Consider the following 24,501-nt stretch of genomic DNA (forward strand, 5'->3'; position numbering starts at 1 on the left):
ACTAATCTGAAAATTTTTCAAAATAAATCACTTTAAAAATGTATAGCGTGTACCTTCTAAAAATGAAACCTACATCTATCTCTGAGTTGTGACGAATATGTATTAAGTTATAACTACCAACAAGAATGCACTTTTATGTAGAAAACCATGATTAAATGAAGTCTTCCTGACTAGTGATTTAAATCATGTCCACCCTGGAGGTAGCACCTCAGGTCCTGAATCAGACACATGCATCAGGCAGAGCAGGAAGGAGAATGCCTCAGTGCTGGAGAACATCAGCTCCTGAATGGGACAGACAGGGGCAAGCAGCAGCCAGCATTGCTGCAGGGAAGGAGAGAGAATCCTGCTTGGCCCTGCCCACCAGGTGCTTCCCCTATCAGCAGCCAGGATGGGAGACTGGAGCTTTCCTGCTTCCAGCAGTGCGGATGGAAGGGAAAGAGCGTGAGGCAGTGAGGAACATCGCCCATTTCCAGCTCACAGGAGAAAGCACGTCCAAATAATTCAGCAGCCCATAGAAGAAATAGCTTGATAGGGTTTGTTCGGTTTTTGCTGTGTGTCTCTGTGAGAGAGAAAGAGAAACAAGGGAGCTCCTCTCTTCCCCACCCAGCAGAATTCAGACCTATCACCCACACAGGAAACCCAGCACGCCACCACCTCCACAGTTTCTAGATACTGTGAACAATGAGCTACCTGTTGACTCTCCTGTCCCTTCTCTCCTCTGGAAAAGCGAGGCCCAGCCATTTGAGCAAAAGGAAAGCTCCCCATCAGAGGCAGTAACATTATGATTATCCCCCAAAGCTGCTACCAGTAGAGGGCAAAACACCATCGATTTTTATTTCTTGAGCATGTGAAATATTCCATTCTGCAGCAGACAAGCACACAACTCTACTACAATCAGAGGCCACGTGATGGGTGTGGCATAAAATCCTAGCACATTATAGATTTTTTCACGCCAACGAGACCCCATAAATCTGTCCAAGGCATTACATAAACAAATTTGCACATTTTCAAACTTAACCAAACTTTAGCACAGCCAAGTGAAACACTCAAATGCAGGTGGACAGCATATAAAGCAATACATCCATCCCTAGGAGAAAGGCACCCGGCCCTTAGCAATGTGTGCTCCAGCTGTATTGCAGCAGATGTGCAGTTCTCACTTGGTTACATAAATAAATAAATACATACACGCATACATAAATAATGGTTTGCGTGGAATTGCTCGCTTAAAGCTACAACATGCTATTGGCCCCAGATTTAGTTGTACAACATCTATATAGCCACCTTCTATCAAAAAAACCCCACTCTATTACTATATCAGCTGCAGTTAGCTATGAAAACCAATGTAAAATTCACATACAACAGACCATATTAAATGAAAACAAAATTGATCCAGAGCCCATTGGACTCCTGGAAAGATGCCTCCTCCCACTGACTGCAACGGGCTCAGGATCAGGCCGATAGCAAGGAACCCTTAGGTAATACAGAGATGTTAAGGTCATTATGACCATCTAGTCTGGTATAACACAGGCATAGTTCTGTTCCTGGGGAAGAGGACTACTTGCCTCTGGTATTTTAAAGTCCACATCAAAGCTAGGGCTGACTAACAAAGTTCATGGAAACTTTAAAACCAGTTGGACCTTTGCAGTGAGCACTTGCAGAGCCGTGAATGGGAAACATCCTCATGGCAGCCCACTTCAAAATCAAGTGAGATGCGATATCATGGGAACATGGAGCCACTGAAAAGAGAGGCTTGGCAACACTTTTATAATCTTTTCGGCCTGAAAAGAGGCTCAACAAGCAAGAAGGTTAGCGTATGAGACTTAATGCACTAGAGAGCTCTCACTTTCATTCTGATCACCAAAGAGTTGAGGATCACGGCCAACAGAGTCAGCAGCTTGTTTCCAGTTCACAAACTATATATGCAAGCTGGATTTCCACTTTCAGAAAGGAAGAGCTGAAGGGAAATAATTCAAGTTATCATGGCCCCGGGGGCTTTGTTTTGTTTTTCTAAATTGGCACAGGTCACTAGATCCAAAGCCGATATTAGAAGCATAGAATGTGTCCAGTGACTCTCTGCTTATCAGCGCTTGTTACCAGGACCACAGGTGTGGAAGAGTCTAAGAACGGGGAACGCAAGCTTCTCCCATCAAAGAAAATAAGGATGGCTAATGCCAGCTGTTCTGCAAGTAATTTGGGGCAATGACGCAAACGGAGTTACAAACAGCAGGGCTTGGTGAGAATCTGGGGGCGCTGTAAGTATATCTACAGTGATGTGGATTTCAGATATGGCACAGTCAAAATTAACTAGATCATCTTTTTATCTTTTTTAATGGCATGCATCTGTCCTTTCTGTTGTTTAGATTTTTAATAAAAAAGGGTCATTCCAAGAGGAAATCACCCAACAGGAGCTGCACTACACACTCTGATTTTTAAGGTTTCAGAGTAGCAGCCGTGTCAGTCTGAATCTGCAAAAAGAAAAGGAGTACTTGTGGCACCTTAGAGACTAACCAATTTATTAGTCTCTAAGGTGACACAAGTACTCCTTTTCTGATTTTTAAGTTTTTTAACTGCATACAACTCGGGCAGAGGCAGGAAGCATTTTTAAATACACTCACACTTTTCTGGTTCAAAGCACTTCACAAACAACCTCTGATTAATCCTCACAACGTTATTATTCCAACTGGGCAGATGGGGAAGCTGAGACAGAGTTTAAGTGGTTTGTCAAAGGCAACTGACAGAGTAGCTGGTAGACATGGATTTAAAAGTCAGATTTCCTGGGCTTGTACTTAAACCATCATAGCACCATTCTTTCTCTTTTCTATCTGTTGTTAACATGCTGCAAATCTTGCAATAGTTATAAAGGATACTTGACTGACACCTCCAGACTCCAAGCAGAACTCATAATAATACAATACTTTTATTTTACATTTCTACAGTATGTCTGAGGCCAAGTTCTCATAGTGCTTCACAAATCCTAGTGATGTAAGCATCACAACACTTCTGTCAGGCAGGTATTGTTTATTGTACTGTGGGGGAAACTGAGGCACTGAAGGGTTAAGTCACATGCTCATGATCACACAGCAAGCCTGTAGAAGAACCAGGGCCAGATAAAGAATCCAGGTCTAAGTCTCCCGATTCCTAGTCCTGTGCTTGACAGACGAGCATATCCTTCCTCCTCCAGTATGCTAACAGATCTATATGAAGTTACCTTGTAGTGTAATTGCCAGATGTTGCACTCTCCAGCCAGATATATTTTCCACATGTGGGATGACGATATAATATTACAGCAAAAAAGATGATCTTAATCAACGTCTTCAAAGCTACATGCACATACAAATCTGGAGGAATTAAATGACTGTTCACATGGGGATATATTATTTTGTTTTTCTAAACCATCTCTTGGCCATGTCCAGTTTAACACATACAGCATTTAGCCTTTTTAACATTGTTAGTAAAAGTTGCCAACAAGCTCAATAAAGCAAAATTTGAATGAGTCGCCCCTAACTCTAAAATCAATTCCACCCATTGAAGTCAGTAAAAACTTGAGCTGTAGACATACTGCATGGCTCCTAGTGCTCTCTGTTCATAAACACACACCATGCCCGCTGTGGTACTGTAGTCCTGCTAAAACAATTTCCATTAAATGCCTCAAACAGCTAAAAGATTTTATCTGGAGGCAAACAGAAAGCATTTAAAAAACATTATAAATGGATTTTTGAACTTATTACAATAGCATCTAGAGAGGCCCTGACTGAGAACAGGCCTATTTTGTGCTCTATATACATATAGTAAGAGAAACTTCTTTCCCTAAAATACTTTGCGATTTCAATAGACAAGACAAAGGAAGTATTCATATCCCTACTTTACCGAGGGAGGGCACTGAGGCAGAGAGAGAGAGAGAGAGAGAAGTCTAGATTCCCCATTCCGTCTGTCCTCCCCTTGGAGCTGGTTACAACGCCCTGATCCTGCGCCATCCTGACTCCAGGGTAAGTCAGAGCCATCAAGGAGCAGCTCTAATTTATGCCACTGGAGTAAGCACATCAGAGAAGTAGTCCAGCTCCATAAAGTGCAGCCACAACTGATAGCTAATGAAGATATTTTTGTTTAAACAAAATTCTTTGCTCCTTTACAGTCCATCATCTGGCTAGGCTCAGCCAGAGCGAACAGCTCCAAGAGGAAAAGAAACAAGGACTGTAAGAGCAGGGTAAGTCATGATGTCTGAGAGTGGATGGTCTCTTGGATCTTGAGCACAAATGGGTGTTTGGGAATCAAACCTGACCTACGACAAAGAGGATTCAAGGAGCTGTTGTATCTAAATCGTGGTATCTGACTGACTCTTGTCTGTGGCATTTTTTAGCCCAAGTGCTGTATATACATATTGCACCACCAAAAGGCAGCTGTGGCTGCAGTGGAGGGTGACAGACATAGGACACGCTGCACCACAGTGGCAAAGGAGAATAACTCCAGAGTAAGTTCCTCCTTCCCATTAGAAGTACCACAGGATCTTTACTCTGCACACAGAGTGGACCACACCACAGTTTAAAGTTTTTACCCCTTAGACAGACAGGCATGCATTCAACTATATTGAACTATGGCTACTACAAATACCATTGCCACTTAGACCAGCTACCGAGCTCAGGAATTGAGTTGTTTCTCCTTCATTACCCTGCTTCCCTAGCCTGAAGCAAGGTGCATGCCTTCATGCAGCATGAGCAGTTAGGGCCGAGAGCTAGAGAATGGGAGGCTGGAAACCTAGGTTCCACTCTCAGCTCTGCCGCTGACTCACTGGGTCACTCTGCACCAGTCCTAGGCAGACAGATTTTCAGAACTGGCCATTGATTTGGGGTGCCCAACTTCAGCTACTGGGCCTGATTCTCACAGATGCCAAGTACCCACAGCTCTCAGCAATTTCAACTGGAGTCATGCGTTATCAGCACCTCTGACAACTGGGCCCTTGTTGTCCAAACTGGGCATCCAATAGGGAGGTGGCACCCAAAATCCCTTTTGCAAATACTGAGCCAGGTCCTCTGCTAGTGTCAATGAGCACAGCTCCATTGATTTCAGCGGAATAGGGAATCAGTGGAGCTGAGGATCTCGCCTGTATAATGGGAACAGCAATATCCATCCAGATTGGCAAAGCATTTACGATCCTCCAGTGCCACCAGTACTCCTTTTCTTTCAGTGAAAGGTACAGTACTAATAGGGTTTATTATGAAACTGCAAAAATGCTGCCGCCCTTGTGAGTGCATAACGTACACTTCTCTGTTTTGCAGACCTGAAGCAGACACAGGGGGAAACGGATGCTGCAATAATCAATTCCAGCCTCTCCGATCTATTTGTTTTACAAATGAAAGGAATATTTGCTCAGGAAGCAGGTTTACAGAAGATGAAGAGTGCCTAAGAACAAATGTGATTTAATTATGGACAGATGCAAGGAACATTCTACACATTAAGTAGATTAATTTATGTTCTCTGAAAACATAGGCAAATTTAAGATTGGTACTTGGCTAATAATTTTCTGTGAGGGAAAGAGAAGGCAAGGAAAAGCTTAGAGAAGCTAGATCTGTTCATAGAAAATTTATTTAAAGGTGATTTGCAATTCTTTTTTTAAATAATTAAACTTTATTTTTACAGCATCTTTCATATAAACTGTACCCCAAGAGGCTTTACAGAGTTAAAGAATAAAGTTACAGAATTAAACAAGAGAGAAATCATGAGTTTTAAGTAACGACAAGGTCTGCTTTTAATCACAGATTTGACATGTGACAGAGAGCAGATGAAGTGAGGAGGTAGAGAACATTTCAACATAGCACAATCCAGAAAGGGCTCTTGCACCAAGAGAGGAAGGCATACAGAGCTGGCCATTCCTAGACAAGTGCTCTGATTATATGTTTACTTGTATCATATTATTCAGTCACTACATGACTGTGTGCTGTGTAGAGAGTTCCAGACAGGGTGGGATTATTGGTGAACAAGGAGACAAAGCTGAAACTCAAGCTTTGTGGAAGCCTGTTTCACTGGGTCAGTAGTTGTATCTGTTTTCCGTAATAAAATCCTCCTATTTGAGACAGACTGTATGTTTCCATAGAACACGACAAGTATTAAAATGAGTAGGAAAGTAGAGAAGACAACCAAAAACCAAGGGCAATTTTGAATTGGATCCTTGGACGGTGGCACTCAAGTACAGTTATTCTAAAACACGTCCTAACAGCACTTAACTCAGGGCAGTTTACACCTCAGTTTTCAGACTTGTGGGGCATCACCAGCCATGGCTTCCAAACTTCTCCAACCGGAGAGGGGTGGGAAGAGCAGATATTTGGAAGGTAATTTTTTAGAGATAGCAACTTGATAGCACTGTGAATAGTGGGACAAAACCTAAAGAACAAGTTTGAAATTTATTTTGTTATTGTAAGCATCCCTAAGGCACCCATCAGCATAATATTTGAGCTCACTTTACAGAGCAAAAAATATTTCCCTATCATCTGGAGCAAATATCTCAAGGTCTCAGCACACCAACAAGCAGAATTAGCCAGATTTCTGAGGTGCATGTCAGAAACTCTCTCTAAAGATGATTACTGGAATCATAAACACTTGTGGTCTAATCCTGACCTTGACACTGCCTCCTTCTATAACCCTGGGCAAGTCACTTACTTTCTCTGTGCCTCAGCTTCCCCATCTGTAAAATGAGATTTCCTTTGCTGGAGTCTATAAAGTGCTACATAATGGCTATGATGTTTTAGTGTGATAAGGGCACTAGGCTGAAATCATATTGCAGGTATTGACCAATTCTTTCTGTATCTTCTTCTTGCTCTTTTAAATCTACTGCTAAACATAGCAGGGTGAGAGTTTTTTCCTTGAAGTTGCTCTCTCTCTCTCTCGTCTCTGCACTCCCTTTCCCCTCTCCACCCAACAGAAGTTGTATCTGATTCTAAAGTCCTTTATGAACATAAACTATTAACTGGAATGCTAGCACATTTCAGTATCATTGTACTGCTTGGTTTCATACGAGTCAAGGAGTTTGGAAAAGTTCTTCCTGGCCGCAAATATGGTGATCAGTTAGACCCTGAGCATGTAGCCAAGACCCACCAGCCAGACACCCGGACAAGAATTCTCTGTAGTAACTCAGAGCCCTCCCCATCTAGTGTCCCAGTTTGCTTTCCAGCTAGCTGCGATGTTTGCGGGAATGTAGAAGATTCCATTTTTCCAGCGATGCCCAGGATTTAGCCTGGAAGTGACAGATTCTAGAAAAACATTTTAAAAAGCCTTGATAAGGGGTAAAATGCAGCTACATCTGTAGGCAAAAAAACAATGCAGATCTAGGGATGGCTACAGCTGCTCCCTTTTAGGTCCATTTGGTGCAGTCCTCTGCCTTTTAGCAAGTTGCTAAAGTAACATTCAGTTGGGCAAGATTTGGCCACCACCACTTTAGATTGTAGCCTGACTTTTTACACCGTGTAGTCCATCTTTACGTTGATACATTGAAATCCCATTCTGAAAACAAAAAAGAAAAAAAGGAGGAGGAGGACCCCAGTTTTCTGGAACCATCCATGAAAGAAAAAAATATAGCTAATATAAATGCTTTGTTGCATATTGGAAATTAATAGCAGCTCCTTTTTATCAAATACACGTTGTCGTAGCTGAGCCAACACAGATTGTGGACAGATCTGCAACTTTTGGTCTTATAAAAGAAGCCAAGGTTTCCAGAAAAGATCTCGCTACACCAATCTGCTTTGAAGTACTTCCTACAATCGTGATAATCTGTTCCAGAAACTGGTCAGAACAGAAAGCACCATTTTAAAGCAGCACATGAAATACATTTCCAAAAATGCTTTCAGTTACCCCTCAACAGCAAATGTGCTTACTTTTTCATCTGGGAAGGCTGGCTGTGATAAACATGCATTCCCCCCTGATCTATTGCCTTTTAATAATATCTATCAACTCAGTTGTAACTGAGAAACATGTTAGCTTTGCTATTTAAAACTAATTGGAGACACCTAAATTATGACATTGCATTTTAAGAGAGACCCTGTCAGGTTAAAAATTCAGGATCAAGTCCTGCCATCCTGACTCAGACAATACTGCGATTTCAAAAGCAAGGTGTGCCTAAGTAAGAACTGCAAGATCTGCACACATTTAAAAGAGCTCAATCCTGTTCTCATTTAAGTCAATGGACACTTTACTATGGATTTCCACAGATGCAAAATCAGTTCCCTCACTTATGTTACAAATAACACAATTATATCTGTAATAATTTAAGACAAACCTTACTTTCAACTCCTTGCACTGCTCATATAGGTTTGGTTTCTGCTATCCTAACTCAGGCTGAAAAGAGCTTTACTACTCTAGTAGTCCCATTGGAATCAATGGGCCAGATCCTCAGAGGATATAAGTTGGGGTAGCTCCATTAAGTCACTTAATAGTTAATTTGGTCTACTTTGTGTATGAAGTACAACTCAACACAAAGAAGAAAGGCAGAATGTGGATCTTGATCTCCCCCCCGGCCCCTTTCAGTTCCATCAGTCTGGCCAGCGAAACAAACAAGACTCATCCATTTCACTTCTGCTTCTAGCCCATTTCATAACTGGGTCTCAAGCTTAAATGTTTGTGGTGCTTGTACCTCTCTTTTTAAAAAGCCTGTTTCCATTGACTTGTTCTTACACAACCTAATTTTGGAGGGCAAATTTGACCTGACAACATCCCTATATAACCCTGTAACAGATAAGCCAAATACTTTTTAAGGACATATTTGTGTGACACTATAGGCCAAACTGTTCTCTGTTACTCTGGTCCAACCTCAAGACACCAAGGGGTCATGCCAGAGTAAATGAGAAAATAATTTGGTCTCTAAAGCGTTCATGGATCTCCAAGTCCTTTGAGAGCTCTGCAAAAGGTCAGAGTACCATGCTGCCAGAAAACAAGAAGTTTTCATTAAGTGATAGCATCTTCCTGAACTTAACACTGAGACTGTGTTACTTAAAGGAAGGTCGTAGTCCTTAGGCACAGAGTTATCACAGTTTATGCCAACCCAACCAACCTAACCTGGTATTAGATTCATAACTTTGCTTGATCCTGTAAAATCTCCTTCACTGGTAGTCTCATTGAAATGAATAAGACTTCATGCATAAGGACAGACCACTCACAGGAGTCAGTTTTTGCACAAACATGCCTTGTTTCCAATGGCAGCATGACTCATGCTGCCTAGACATTGAGACTCAATCCTCATTTTACACTTTTGTTTAAAATGTCTTCTCCTGAGTGTGCATTTGAGTACTCTTCAGTAAGAGGGTATGTTTCCACGGCTGGAAACAGATGCTCTCAAACTTCCCCATGTCAAGCTCTGCTGATACAATCCAGTCCTGATTTACAAACACTTGCCACTAGCCCAGTCCATCCCCTCCTATAACAATAGAAGGTGGTTTCCCAGAGATACTCCAACTCTTCCCCAGGCAAATGCCTCTGCATCTTAGTCCAGACCTGCTGTTCCATTCTTAGACCTCCAATGCCAATAAGCCCCAATCTTGACTTACAACTTCATCGTTGTACTAGTCCTTACCTTGCCCTCCAGCTCTGCTAAAGCACCACCGTCTTGACCTGCAGCTCTTTGGTATTCCAGTCCTCCCCACCTCCTACAGATCTGCCACTACACCTCAGTCCTGACTTTCCGGCAGCCTCACTGCAATTTACTGTAGGTCAGCAGTTTTCAAACTTCATTGCACTGTGACCCCCTGCTGACAAAAAAAAAGTTACTACACGTCCCCAGGAGAGGGGACCAAAGCCTGAACCAGCCCAAGCCCTGGGGCAGTGGGGCTCAGGCATCTGCTTCAGGCCTGGCTCAGAGCAAATCTAACACCAGCCCCGGTGACCCCATTAAAATGGGTTCATGAGCCACTTTTGGGTCCCAACCCACAGTTTGAGAACCACTGCTGTAGGTTATTTATCAGAGTGGTGAGAAAAAGCACATTATTTCAGGAATCAGACGTGTGGTGTAACAGTGAATCAGACGTGTGGTGTAAAAGTGGGTCCGTCTCCACTGCAACAACAAAAAGACACAGCAGCAACTCTCAGAGCCCAGGTCAACTGACTCAGGTTCGCACTACAGAGCTAAAAATAGCAGTGCAGACATTCCCACTTGGGCTGGAGCTCGGTCTCAGAGACCCACCCCCCTTTCTGGGTTTCAGAGCCCAAGTGGGAATGTCTACACTGCTATTATTAGCTCATAGCACAAGCACAAGTCAGTGGCCTTGGGGTGCTGAGACTCGCTGCCACAGGGGGTATATTTGCAGTGTAGATGTGCCCAGCAAGATCTACTGATGAAAACAGCTATCTAGGTTTATTATTAATGGTAAAATCTTGCAAATCCCAATTCACATGTGGATTGCTTACTCACAGAAGTAGCCCCAATAAAGTCAACACGATTGCTCACGGGTATTAGTTATGTGTGCCATTCACAGGTTCAGGCACTGGGTTTGCAATGAACAATTTTAGATTTGTCACCCCTATGCACACTGTAGTCACGGAACTAGAATAGAACAATCACTTTGTCCAGTTGTCTTTTTAAGTGATTTAGCATTTTGGATGCCTTAGCATTTCAACTTTACACAGGTTTCAGAGTAGCAGCCTCCGATGAAGTGAGCTGTAGCTCACGAAAGCTTATGCTCAAATAAATTTGTTAGTCTAAGGTGCCACAAGTACTCCTTTTCTTTTTTTGAACTTTACACAGTAATATTTGGCGGGGAAGGAAGGCATTGTAGCTTTGGCCTTCTTAAAATTAACTCATGCCAGCCATTCTCTGAAGCACCATCATCATCTGTGTAACTGTGTTCAAATGAAGAATCAATAAATAAATATGAAGAAGAAATTTAGGGAAAACAAAGTGCCATTAACATTGCAAGAGTATAATGAACTCATAATTCTCAAAGGCAACACAGTGAAACCCGGCTGCATGAAGCAACCAAAGACAAGTAAGTGTACAGATTTCATTCCAAATCTAAGTTGTTTTAATATTTCAAAGACACATTAGAGGGATCACATTAGCAATACCATGATGTACGGTCCTAGACAAATACAGCAGATAGCTGGTAAATTACTCTCCTGGAAACAGTTTCTGTTGGTTAAGAGAGGACATGTTAAGTTTAATAAGATGTTATTTACTTGGTTTTATTTTAATTAAATCTTTATATATCAAGAATGATCCAGTCCCGCTTCAAAATACTGGGCCCAATTCTGCACACCTTTACCTAAGTGAGCAGCTCGCTCTCTCTCTCTCAAGTAGAAATCCTATTGATTTCAATTGAATTATGTGGGTGAGTAAGTATTTGCAGGATCATGTTCATTGTTTAAAGGCACAGGACTAGGGTTCTGATCCAGGAAAGCACTGAACTGAAGCACTGACTCAATGGAACTCAAGTATATACTTACATATGTACGTATTTAAGTACTTTCCTGAACTGGGGCCTAGGAATCATGCATTCTGGAGTCTAAACTCATCTCTGCCAGTCACTCACTGTGTCCTTTGGCAAGCCACTTATATTTTTGAACCATCAATGGGAGGTCAGACATCATAATTAATTATTGGTATTGTGGTAACATCTAGGAGCCCCTGCCATGAGTCAGCATGTAACTGTCTAGGTGCTGTACACATATATACCCCTTGACCACTTCATGCTACCAAAGTATTTCTTCCCCATTCATCATCACTGGTATTCCTGGCTACATGTAGAATACTAAATTCATTATTTTTTATTTTAGATATTTAGTTACTAAGGAATTATATAATAATTAAGATGTCTTACTACGGATAAGCATATCAGACTCAAGACAAATGCCAAGTCTCGTACTTAAAAAAAAAAAAAAAAGCATATGCCCTTGAGATATACAGTGAACCCTGGAAAGGTCACATTGTGGAACGTTATATGGACTGACAGAACATTAATTGATTGTCCAGTATAATCCATCTGATTAAAAAACTGTCTCTCATTATCATTTACAATAACGGTAGAAAGGGAGGTGAGGTAGGAGGGAGAACCTGCGATCACATTAACAAACTTTTGAGACCTGGCCAATTCTCTTCTCCCCTCATACATACAGGATCAATTAGAGTCTCTGCATGCGTCTGTGTCTATTGCATCGTTCCTTCTAGCTGATCAGTCCAGAACGAGCCCCTAGCCATGTCCCGATCTATCGTAGACCAACGTTTCATTTTATGAGGCAAATAGGCAATCTAAACCATTTATGCCTCACCTGGACACAGCACAGCAATTAAACCTGGACAAGAGGCCATCCTTATTCAGCAACCTCCTGTCTTTCATATAGGCAAGAAAACAAAACAAAACAAAAATCCAGTTTCAGGTTGACCAGAAAAGAATTTGAGGGTGGAGGGGAAATTTTGGGGGTCAGTCCCCAAACTGAGGAATCAAGTTATTCACTCTGTGCACTTTAGTATACATGGTATCTGAGAGACAATTCCCACCTACCAAATCAGGGTGCTTCTGGCACACGGTCTTGGTTTCAAGTTCATATTGTCTCTGCCTCTCTCGGTCTTCAAGCATCCCAAAGTAGTCCCAGACTTAAATCCCAATCCTGTACACTGATCCCAGTATGGGCAGCCCCCTGTGCTCACTCAGAACCCCTTGAAGTTACTCTACACAAGCACCGAGATCCATCATGGCGTGGATTGCACCCTCAGCAAGTTTGCAGATGACACTAAACTGGGAGGAGTGGTAGATACGCTGGAGGGTAGGGATAGGATACAGAGGGACCTAGACAAATTAGAGGATTGGGCCAAAAGAAATCTGATGAGGTTCAACAAGGACAAGTGCAGAGTCCTGCACTTAGGATGGAAGGATCCCATGCACTGCTACAGACTAGGGACAGAGTGGCTAGGCAGCAGTTCTGCAGAAAAGGACCTGGGGTTACAGTGGACGAGAAGCTGGATATGAGTCAACAGTGTGCTCTTGTTGCCAAGAAGGCTAAAAGCATTTGGGGCTGTATAAGCAGGAGCATTGCCAGCAGATCGAGGGAGGTGATCATTCCCCTCGATTTGGCATTGGTAAGGCCTCATCTGGACTACTGTGTCCAGTTTTGGGCCCCACACTACAAGAAGGATGTGGTAAAATTGGAAAGAGTCCAGCGAAGGGCAACAAAAATTATTAGAGTGGTGGAGCACATGATTTATGAGGAGAGGTTGAGGGAACTGGGATTATTTAGTCTGCAGAAGAGATGAATGAGGAGGGATTTTATAGCTATTTTCAACTACCTGAAGGGGGGGGGGGTCCAAAGAGAATGGATCTAGGCTGTTTTCAGTGGTAGCAGATGACAGAACAGGGAGTAATGGTCTCAAGTTGCAATGGGGGAGGTTTAGGTTGGATATTAGGAAAAACTTTTCCACTAGGAGGGCGGTGAAGCACTGAAATGGGTTACCTAGAGAGGTGGTGGACAGGTTTTTAAGGTCAGGCTTGACAAAGCCCTGGCTGGGATGATTTAACTGGGGATTGGTCCTGCTTTGAGCAGGGGATTGGACTAGATGACCTCCTGAGGTCCCTTCCAACCCTGATATTCTATGATTCTGTGATTGTACAAATCCAGCTGTAGAAATGATGACTTTGTAAAGTTCTGATCCTCCTTTATTAGGAAACCTGTTATTCAACCAGTTTGTTTTCTGTCCTCTGAGTGGTTCTCTAAGACAAGTATCTACCCCTGTGCCATTAATAACTATTATGGTAATTTCATAGAATCCACTATTTGACCAACATGTTAGAACACTTTTGGTACCATATAAGCAACTTCCTTCTGTTATGTTTTGAAAACATTAAGTAAAATTAAAGCTATTTTTAAGTACCTTGCATTATCTTTGGATTAATTATTAAATGAAAATATTACCATTAAAATGAAGCACATGGAACATATTACATCTATCACAGCTAAAAAAAGAACCTTAAGTCTATGAATGGATGTAATTCATTCATTGATACATGCACCACAACTCCTCCAGGGAGTTTCACAAATTCACATGATCTGTCACAGAGCCGGATTTTGCATCTGAATCTGTGTTAGATATAAAATGTGTAAAATCTCATGTAGCCAGACACAGTTCCCTCTTGGCTACCCAATACACATCTTAGGAAGCATAAATTATTACAGAAAGTGGTCTGGAATAAATTACACTGAATAAACTGATTTCGGATCCACCTGTTTCAGCACGTAGCAAATGCATTTTGCTAAAGCCGTACGCTTTTGTTCTAACTGAGGTTTTTTTGAGAATTGTGGCATCAGCAATCTGGAAGATATGAGAGTTTAAAGGTTTGTAATTTTTGAGAATAGCAAACTACTTGTGGATCACCCACTTAGGGCCCAGTCCTGGAGTCTTTACTCACATGAGATATAAGCTTCAGTGGAACTGCTCCACTGAGCAAGACCCGTAAGCAGCATCTATGCCAAGAGCCCGATCATACTAGATGCTAAGCACCTCCTACAAAATGCAGACACCTAGACCACCAGTAAAGGAGGGCCCATTGGCACCTTGAAAGATCCAATCATAGCACACTATTTCAAATTTTGGAAACTGTCTCAGGGATCTAAAAGCAAGATCAAGCCCTTGAAACTCAACAAAATATCTGGCAGAGACCAAATACATTAATTACAACGATTCTGAATTGTAAGCTGTTGCATTCCAGTTAGTCACATGAACAGGAATGTTGCTGCACAATGGATAAACCTGAACCTTTGTAACTGGCGCATTGCATTGGGAATCAATTTTTTCTGCCTCCTTCAAATAACCTTACAGTCAAAAGTACATTATATTTTGAAACTAGCAAGTATATAGGCATTTAGTCAGCTGTATGACACAGGGAAGGGGGGGAACCCTTGCTCATTCTGCAAACCGCTACTTAATGAAAAAACAATCAGAAATTACACAGTCATCTTATAAATGCTCAGTGTGGTCACAGTCAATTTGGGAATTAAGCTTAGCAATCGGCATGATTGTTCGAGATCTCATTTAAAGCTTGCTAAAATAAATAATGAAAAATACATAGGCCCTTATCCAACAAAACACTTACGCACCTGCTTAATTTTAAGCAACTGAGCAGTCCCATTGCTGGATGGGGTCCATATTCTATAACTTGGTAACATATTTCATGCATAATTACCCAACAGATTTATACAACTATGAAAAAAATAATTTAGATCATAGACACACATTCCAGAACAATGTAACAGCTCCAACCCATCAATGTTTATACACTGGTCAGGTGACGTTTATTAAAAGCACAGAATAATTTATATGGTCATTGAAATTTGCAAATTTCTTTCTCCCGGTGTCGGACATAGACCCAGTCTAGCAAAGCACTGAAGAACATAGGTAGCTCTCTGAGCCTGTGGGCAATCCCACTGAAGTCAATGGGACTTCTTACATGCTTAAAGTTACATGGGTGCGTAAGAACTTTGCTGGACTTGGTTATAGGACTTGAACCTGGGATAGAGGTAAACAACAAGGATAGACTACTCTACTAGACAGTGAAATTATAACCAAGGTAAACCCCCCAATCTTCCACCAGTATCCATAATGTGCAAGGCGCTGTCCACAGAAATAGGAAGACATTGTCCCAGCCCCAGAAAGCTGCAGAAATCTTTCCTTACTCAGGTAATACTCCCATGAAGGCTAATGAGAATTTTGACTAAAGACAGAGAGACTGAATGCATTTATCACATGCAACATGTAGCTGCCCAGAAAGAAAGAAAGAGAGGGGAGCACAGAACTACAATATATCCATATGCCATTATGTTATCATACCTTGTTGTATAAGCGTGTTTGTTTTTTCTTAGAAGGGAAACAGATTATTAAAAAAAAAACTGGTATTTTGTTCCCACTACTGGCTAGATATTCTAGAATGCAATCTTCACAGTTATGTTAAATGTTACAGTGGCCAGCTGAACAGTGCTGTAACACTTTGAGATAGTCTCTTGCAGTAAATCAGAATAATGCGAGTTGGAAAACTGCAAATTCACCACTGCACAGAGGGTCAGCGAAAGGTCTATGTATCTCTTAAGCAATATTTTGAGATCTTCGTGGAACTTAAGTGCTGAATGGGGCACAGGGGCAAACTTTACCTTGAGAGAAGCTTTCCAATTATCTCCAACCTTATCTGTGCTTAATTTTAAATAACAAGCTCCACCTTTTATTATAACGTATCAAACTGCTGCATTTTGTGCTTCATTTGTAAATAAAGTCTTAAGAAACATAAGAGAAATATTAAAGGCAGATTGTCGACTTAAACTTGGCCCAATTTTTGGGGGGAAAACCAACTCTTTCTCAAACCCAAGACTGATATAAATCATGGAATCATTTCTAAGATGTTTTTTAATAAATAAACATTCCTCTTCATTATTGGAAACCCAAACAGTACAGCCTTATGAACCTTGGAACCAGCTATAAAACATATGTAAAAACTAGCTTGATTGATTTTTTTCTTTGTCCAAATTGAGGAAAATGCAAAAATTAAACAAAAAGAAAAACAGTGACGTACATTTGGATTTGTTTGTCACTTTTAATTATCTAAAAGTCCTAGTAACAGATAAATGTGTATTTGCCGATTGATGCTTTTATACTGGTAGTGTTCCTTTAACACTGAAATATGTCACATTCAGTTTTAGAGCAAAAAGGTATGTAAAATCGTATAAAGACTCCAACTATGTAAGTAAAGAAAAGGTAAAAAGTATTTAATGAACTTTTAAAAAACATTCTGTATGCCTGATCAATATATTTCCCTAGGCTGAAAATAAATGAGTTCTTCTAGGAAGCGAAGGACAAAACAAAATGTCCATTTCTCTTTCTAGTATGAAAAGCAGTGATATAAATGCCCTCAAAGTAATTTTAATTAACTGTAGTCCAAACCTAGGGCTTGATCCTGCTCATGGAGATCAATGGGAGTTTTGCCTTGCCATGGACTTCAATAGGCCAGGACAGGGCCCCTGTAGCTGGTGTTTTCATAGCTGTCAGCCTTCTTAATAGGAAAAAAAGTGGCTTTGCAACCATATGATATTATTTTTAACCCAAAACATTTCACTAGAGAAATTTAGGCAAGTTACAAACCAACCTAGCCATAAGCTTGCTACTTCATGCTTCAAATATTTTTACTTTGGGGACATCTAAAAGTGAGGGCTTTGATCATGCAATTTTTACTCAGGTAAGTAGTCCTAATGACTGTCAGTGGAACTATTCACCTAAGTAGGGGCTGCAGGATCAAACCCTAAGTTACCAGGTACTGGTAGGAACGGCAAAAGTTAATGCCTAAGGCAGAAATTCAAACGCACAGTTCCAACGAGTGGATTTCTTTGTAGTATTGTTTGATACTGCCCCCTTTTGCCCAACAACAAATCAACAGCCTAGACTCCAGACAAAACTTTGCATGACATGCTATTGTTTTCAGTAAAACATGATCATGCAAATGATCTCATTTAACCCTGACATTGCTGCAGCTCGGCGCTCTAAAGAGAGATTATTAATCCGCGCTACATAGCACTGCTGTTCAAACCTCATTTAAAACCTGGCCGCAATCTGCCAGGCAAGATCCTTTTAAAATAGAAAACCCTTCAGCGATATTCTTCAAGAAAATTTCCTCCCTCGGACAAAGGGCCTGGGGTCCCATCCTGCTTCAATTTAAAGTGATTTAAATGGGAGTAATACCTGAGTAAAGACTGCGGGAACTGAACCCCAGCTCACCACGTGGAGCAGAAAGGGAGGTCAGGCAAGACCAGCAGACCTTTCGAAATTAAGAGCAGGTTTTATTTTATTACGAAGCAGCCACGTCCCAGGACACCCGCAGTGTCCATCAATCTGTGGGCACTTCCAATTCAGCCATCCCTGGGCTATCTTTTTGAGGCTGTATATATAAACTGGTGGGGCCACCTCGCTGCAAGTCATTCCCCCTGCCCATTCCCCTTTGCCCAGGGCCCCCCCGCTTCAAGCTTTTGTCTTCCGATCTGACCTCTCTCTAGCTTGCCCCGTTTCTCCTCTCTGGTCGCCCCAGCGCTTTCTGGGGGTCATACGAGGGCAAACGTTGTCAATTGCCCTAACCGAACAACAGGAGGGTGGGACAACAAACAAAGCCAAGACCCACATTCTGTATGGCAGGAGCCCCCGGACTACTTCAGGATTAACACGTCCCTGACAGGCTGAGGACAAAAAACTTAATCTCTTTAAGGACAGAAAAGGGGGAAATCGCCCCCCTCTAAAACAGCATAAGGCATAACACGCACCGCAAAGGTTCCCTACTGTATTCTGCTTTATTCATCACTCAATCCAGTTCTGGAAGGACAAGTTTTAGCCGGAGAGTTTAGAAGAAGGAAAACATGCATGATTCAAGCAGCTGTTAAGAAAAAAAAAACAGCTATTTTAAAACCCTGAGTAATCTGGTTAAATATCAGCAGGATTTTCCTTCTTGCCACCCGCCTTTCTCTCTGCAGTTTTAGACTAGAGTTTTCTCCCTTGGGTACCTTATAAATCAGGCATATGGCCAAGTCAGAGCTTCTCTGGAGGAACAGTAGTTTGTTCCATCTATGCGGTCCCCCCTCCTTCTTGCCTTTATTCGCCAATCTTTTCTAATGAAAACAGCAACAACAACATTTGCCATCCGTTCAGTAAACAAATCCTGAGAAGGGGGTAGGTGGAAGAATCACAGCCCAGTTATAACTTTTTGCTTTAGTTGGTTTCTCTCCTGTTTGCAGAGCAATGGGCCCAGGGTATCAGCTTGTATCTGAAGCCACCCAAAGGCGCGGAGATCAAACCTACTGCAGCCTAAACAAGAGTTTGGGCAAACAAAGATAAACAAGAGCGTGAGCATTCTTGCTTTAGTACAAGTTTAAACTTCACCAGAAGCCCCCCCACCCCCATAAAACAATTAAAGGGAATCTCACATGCTTGCAGGTTGTTGTTTTTTTTTTTTAAGTGCAGGAAATAATTTAAAACCCCAAACAGAGCGAACAGTGTACAAGGAACCATATAAGTGTACTTCTCCCCAGTTACTTCCCAGCAGCGATCTAAGCCCATAAATAAAGGGACAGGTTTAATAACAGAATAATGTGGACTTGACAACCCCTTTAAAATATCCTCAGACTCCCCCCCCCCCTTCCTTTGTTTGTTTTCTTTAAGGAAACTAACACTGTCTGGGCGCGTATGCTCCCTGTCAGCACCCTGTGGCAGGTGGGAAATGCCGGAAAATACAGATCAGCAACTTTTGGTGGGTGGATGGGTGTGCGTTGGCTCGGCAAAGATTTGTTTTAGGTTCCCCCCACCACCTAAATTTCCAACAATACACGAAACCAAGGAGCCGTACAAGGCTGTACGGTTCCCTCTCCCCCTCCGCTTTTGATCTTCATCAGGACGTGAGCTGAACGTTAATGGGCCACCCCTACCACAAAGACAAATTACCATCGGGGGGGGGGAGAGAAATCATTCATCCCCTTTTCCTCCACGGTACCGCACTCCCCTCCCTCCCCCCGACACACACACCCCGCTCTCTGCAGCCCTGGTGAGCGGATTTAGGGGGAGAGTGGGGAGAAAAAAGAAATCACTTCCACAGCCGCCTCTCCTAGCTAATTTCCTCTCCAGCGCTCCGGATCCCCAACTGCAACCCCCCCGCCCCCAGCCCTACAGCCGCCGGCGGAGAAGGAGAAGTGAACAGGGACCGCAGAGCCCCGAGACACCCCCCCCTCGTACAATGCACCCCCCCATCACCTCGCCTCCCCTTCCCCGGGGCGCCGCGAATCGCCTCGCACCGATCCCCGTTGCTGCGGCAGCCGGAGCCAGAAGGAGGTGAAGCTGCACAATAGCTGTTCTCCAAAGACCCCCCCGCCTCCCCGCCGCCCAGTCCGGGTTTGCGCCGGCTTCGCCATCCTTTCTCCTAGGCACAGCCCCCCCCCCTTCTCCCATTCACCCCACCTCCACCCCCGCACGCACTGAAGTTGCTAAAGTTTGCAACTATGCCCCCTCCACACACACACACATACACACATCTCCTTTCTCACCTGAAAGACTGAAAGAGACAGCGCCGGGGCAAGGAAAGGGGGATAATCCCCCCCACACACACACACCCCCACACCCATTGGATGGCTCGTACGGACTATTGCGGGGGGGGGGGGGGGCAGTCACTCACTTGCACATCTTGCTCTGGATCTGCAGGGTGCGGTGGGGGGGGGGGGGAGGCAGCTCAGGCAAGTCCACCGCTTCTCAGCCACCCTGATCTCCCAGGCGAGAGGCTCCCAGCAAGATCCCGGTGGTCGGCAGCGGGTTCCCGGGAGTGAAGTCGCCCCCGTCCCTCCTCTCGCTGCCTTCCACCCCGGAGCAGCCCGGCAGCTCCTATCAGGAGCGCTCCCACTCTTCCCATCAGGGGGGAGGAGGAGGAGGAGGGAGCCAGGGGCTGGCAGCCCCACGCACACTGATGTCAACTAATATATTCAAAGTTCAACAGGGCATTTATTTACTCGCAGCTCCCTCTCTTCCTTCCAGCACGCACAGGGCCCGGCTAGAGGATCCGCTCCCGCCTCTCGCTAGCGGCTCGCGGTGCAGCCAGCGCCTTCCTCCGTAGCCACCCTCCAGGAACCCGGGCTCCCGTGCATTTTAAAAAAGCTTGCAAGCGAGACCCACGTTAGCCGTTTGCACTGGGGCTCGCTCGCCTCTTTAATAAAGCCGTTGCAATATTTGTCCTCGCCTTGTCTGGCAGGCACAATGCCTGCCTTGTGTGCGTTTGCTGAGGAACTGTTTCTCACGGGCTTACCAACTGCATAGCTGGGTATTTTCGCGTGCAAGCAGTTTGCAAGCCTGCGCGGTGCAGGAGTGAATGAATAGCCGAGGGCATAATACAAGCCCCCGGCTAGGAATGTTTGCATTTAACCTTTAGGCGCGCAGCATCGTTTGCTGCCTGGGGAGGGGGTGGCGGCGCAGGGGGGTGCTGTTTGGTTGCAGAGGTTTTCTGGAAGCAAGCGAAAGAGAGAAGTTTAAACTTCGGCCCTAGGAAATCTTCAGAGCAAAGCGCCTTAAGAAGCAAAGGAAATGCACACAGACAACTCACTCCCTCTCTCTTCTGAGTGTCGTTTCCACGACTGAAGCTAGCAAACGAGTTCAGTTTGGAGGGAACCCTGAAAACACCCCACTCCTCCCGGGCAGTAAGGGACTAATCTGTCAGTCAGCTTTGGACAAACATTTTGGGCTCTAGAGCCATAGATCAGCCTTTTAAAGTTCCTACAAAATCTAAGACCAGTAGAAATGTCTCCCGAGAACGTCCCATTGAAATTGCTTAATAAACAAATATTTCCTTGCAGGGATTGCAACCCCCACGCTGCAGCTTGGTGAAGCATTAGGAAGTTATTTGCTTTTTGGCAACGCCCACCGCACCATGGATTTATCTGCTCTGTAAAGCAACAAGAAGGTAGGATTTCTACCCCAGTCAGCGTACAGACTGGCAGATAGAGGGGAAGGGAAAGTGGTTATGGTGGTGTTGCCAGGGCGCAACCCCATGCTCCAGATGTCTCTAAACCTCCAACTGTCAGAAGTTGGGACTGGACATGAGATGGATCACTTGATAATTGCCCTGTTCTGTTCATTCCCTCCGAAATATCTGGCCCTGATTACTGTCGGAGACACAGGATGCTGGGCGAGATAGACCATTAGTCTGGCCCAGTATGGCCACTTATGTTAATTGCCCTTGCTAGGTGATAATGTTTTAATATCACAATGCAGTGAGTGTGAACCAGAGGGATTTATCTCCAAGTGCCTCCAACGTAGCCCTAATCAGCCAGTTGGTTTCCTTGTAAGGTGCCATGGTCCAAGAGAATCTTTAGAATGGTTTGAATGCAAAGAGAATCGTGGCTGGCAAGTGAAATGAAATTGACTGGTTTGTTTTCTAGAAACAAGGTAGGGTAGATAATATATTTTATTGGACCAACCTCTGTTGGTGAGAGAGAGACAAGCTTTCAAGCTTACATACATCTCTTTTTTAGGTTTGCTTTGTTTTCATTATTCTAAATTGATAGAAATACAAAGTTAAAAAAACCACTGGTGAAAGGCAAATTAGATTTTTATAATTCTTTCACTTTTAATTCTCTGAGGTGTTGTTAGTAACACAGGTGAGGATATTTGTTTTATTTTTTAAATATATGATTTAATCTGATGGTATTCATTTAATAGCTGCTGCATCTTACACAGATTTAATAGTGATCTCTCAAGTACTGTTTTAGGGCAACATTGGGCTATCTAGAAGCAGCTGGTAGTGGCAGGGTGTGCACATCATCAGTGGAGATACACACACAACATTGTGCCAAACAACACAAACACAGTACCTCCAAAATTCTGTGGGCAGCAGGCATAGTAACCCCCCTGCAAGGCTAGCCAGTGCAGCGGAGTGGTTAGGGCTGTGTTCCCCTCCATTCCCTCTCACTGAGGCCAATAATTGGGATTGTGTCAGAGCCCTGCACACAGCTGCAAGGAAGTGAGGGTTGGGACAGGCTCCTTGAACCCTGCTTCTCCCCCCTACAGGGCACAGGTAATCTAGCCCTTAATAAGGGTAGACTCCAGCTTCCATAGAAGGCATTGGAAAACTACCCAGGCTGCAGTGCAGCCCAACCCATACTGAACAGAAGTTGATCTGAAAGTGCTATTGCTTGTGATCACACCCTAAACAATATCATGGTGCATATTTTCCCAGCATGCTCAGTGTTAGGAGAGTTTACTTCAAGACAATACAGTGGCGGTTTTCCCCTCACTCCTTATCTGCAGAGTTTACAATAAGCTTACACTGCAATTGCATTCACTGGGGAAGTAAGGGGAAGGGGATTTACCATTCCTCATTTCAGTGTAACTTAGGTGTTAGCACAGACAGGCATTATTAATACAGTATGGCACATTTTGTTAGAGCTGAGGTTTGCCCCAGTGTCCTTGTCCAAAATTCCATGCCCTTATGGTTACCCACCTAGTTAACACCCTCCATCCTAGAAGTGGTTGAATCTCCTTAGTGCTATATGTATATTGCCACTCCAGGATCTGTTGCCCTGAAAATCGGTACCTATGGCCCTAAATAAAAATGTAAAATTATTAACAGATTGATATTTACATTAGTAATATGTATTTCTTAAGATGTTTAGCTGAAGCTGTATAAAGACAGTATGATAAATAAGTAACTATAGTAAAAAGAAATACATCAAGGGGTTTTAGTGACATTACAAATTACAAGATGAGACCCTCAGTCACTTATTTCCAGAATCCCAAAATGGAATTTTCTTTTGTGGCAGTGTTTCAATATATATATATGAAACTGTTTCTATTCAATAGACTAATCAGTCATACTGATATTGTCAGTATGTTATAGCTATATAAACAGTGTGATTGTAGGATGTCTTGTCAATGCTAATATGACTATACAGCATGTTGGAGGTGGGTGTTTTCAGACATCATATCTCAGGAAAACAGCCGTATAGATCCACTGATGTAGTCATCACACAATAAATAATAATCTCCTTATTCTTTGCCTGCTCTAATTCTCTGTCCTTCTGTAATCCTGTTATTATTTAACTGTCATTGCATTCTTTAACTCTGAAAAGCATTTTTCAGTACAGTTTGTGTACAAAAAATCTTTATATAAAGCTATAGGTATAGTATTTTCAATCTGACTTCCTTTCAAAAACTGAGATTGGTTTCTGAGGGGACTGGTGCTTTTAAAACCATTTGGATTGTTTTCTGATTGCAAATCTATTGCAATGCCACAATAAGCTCCACCCAAAGTTATACAAAGGGAGTAGTCTTGATCTAATCCTCGTGTAGAATATATTGTTCCAACTGCCCCATAAACCTCTCCTTCCTTCCCTGTCCATCCAGCCTGGTCCACTCTTAGGGTCTGATTTAATTTGGAAGGGATGGGTTAGCTGTTTAAGCCTCAGGGCTCAAATGCTGACACTCCCTGCAACTGAAAATCTAAATCCCAGAAGAGTCAACTAAAACTTTCTTTCTTGTGAGGTATGAAATTTAAGTACTGAGCAGTGTCCTGTGTGTGGATGTTTATCATAAGCCCTTGTAAACCAGGGTCCTCTCTGGTCTCTTTGAACATTAAAGATCCCATGGCACATTTTTAAGGGTGGAATTCTCCCCTGATGTCCTTGAGCAAAATTTATCCTCTGCTACTGTTGTGCTACCTTTCACCCAAAAGGTGGTGGCAATGCAGTGGAACTGTGCATATGTAAGTTGTAGTGAGCTTTGGGACTAAAAGTATTATATAAAATAAAGCATTGTAACATTTCCATGGCTACCTAGAATTTCATGGTTGTCACTTTGCTGCAGATCGTGGACTCGTGAAAGTTCATGGTGATGGCAGCAGGGATGAAACTTAAATCTTCCATCCCTAATGCAGAGGACCCTATCTCTTGGGTTAAAAGAGAATCTCCATTAGCTGTTAGCATTGTAGGGCCAATGACACATGGTTGTTCAATTCAGAGCAATGTAAGTGAATAGTCAGGCTA

General features: G+C 43.0%; 1 protein-coding gene across 9 annotated transcripts in view; it reads right to left on the bottom strand.

Annotated features, from left to right (window-relative positions):
• The window catches only part of SEMA5B (semaphorin 5B), a 363,514-nt gene extending 342,760 nt beyond the window's left edge, over window positions 1-20,754 (bottom strand). For 5 of the 9 annotated variants that reach the window (XM_073305098.2, XM_073305088.2, XM_073305090.2 and 2 more), the window contains exon 1: window positions 20,151-20,753. The gene's annotated coding sequence lies outside the window, so the exon portion shown is untranslated. Of the gene's footprint in view, window positions 1-9,553; window positions 9,698-18,255; window positions 18,274-19,732; window positions 19,785-20,150 lie in introns of those variants that run through there. The other 4 variants (XM_073305095.2, XM_073305093.2, XM_073305092.2 and 1 more) reach the window with 4 other exon arrangements.
• Window positions 20,755-24,501: the final 3,747 nt, after the last annotated feature.

Source organism: Lepidochelys kempii, chromosome 11 (assembly GCF_965140285.1).
Source record: "Lepidochelys kempii isolate rLepKem1 chromosome 11, rLepKem1.hap1, whole genome shotgun sequence".
NCBI classification, from domain to species: Eukaryota; Metazoa; Chordata; order Testudines; family Cheloniidae; genus Lepidochelys; species Lepidochelys kempii.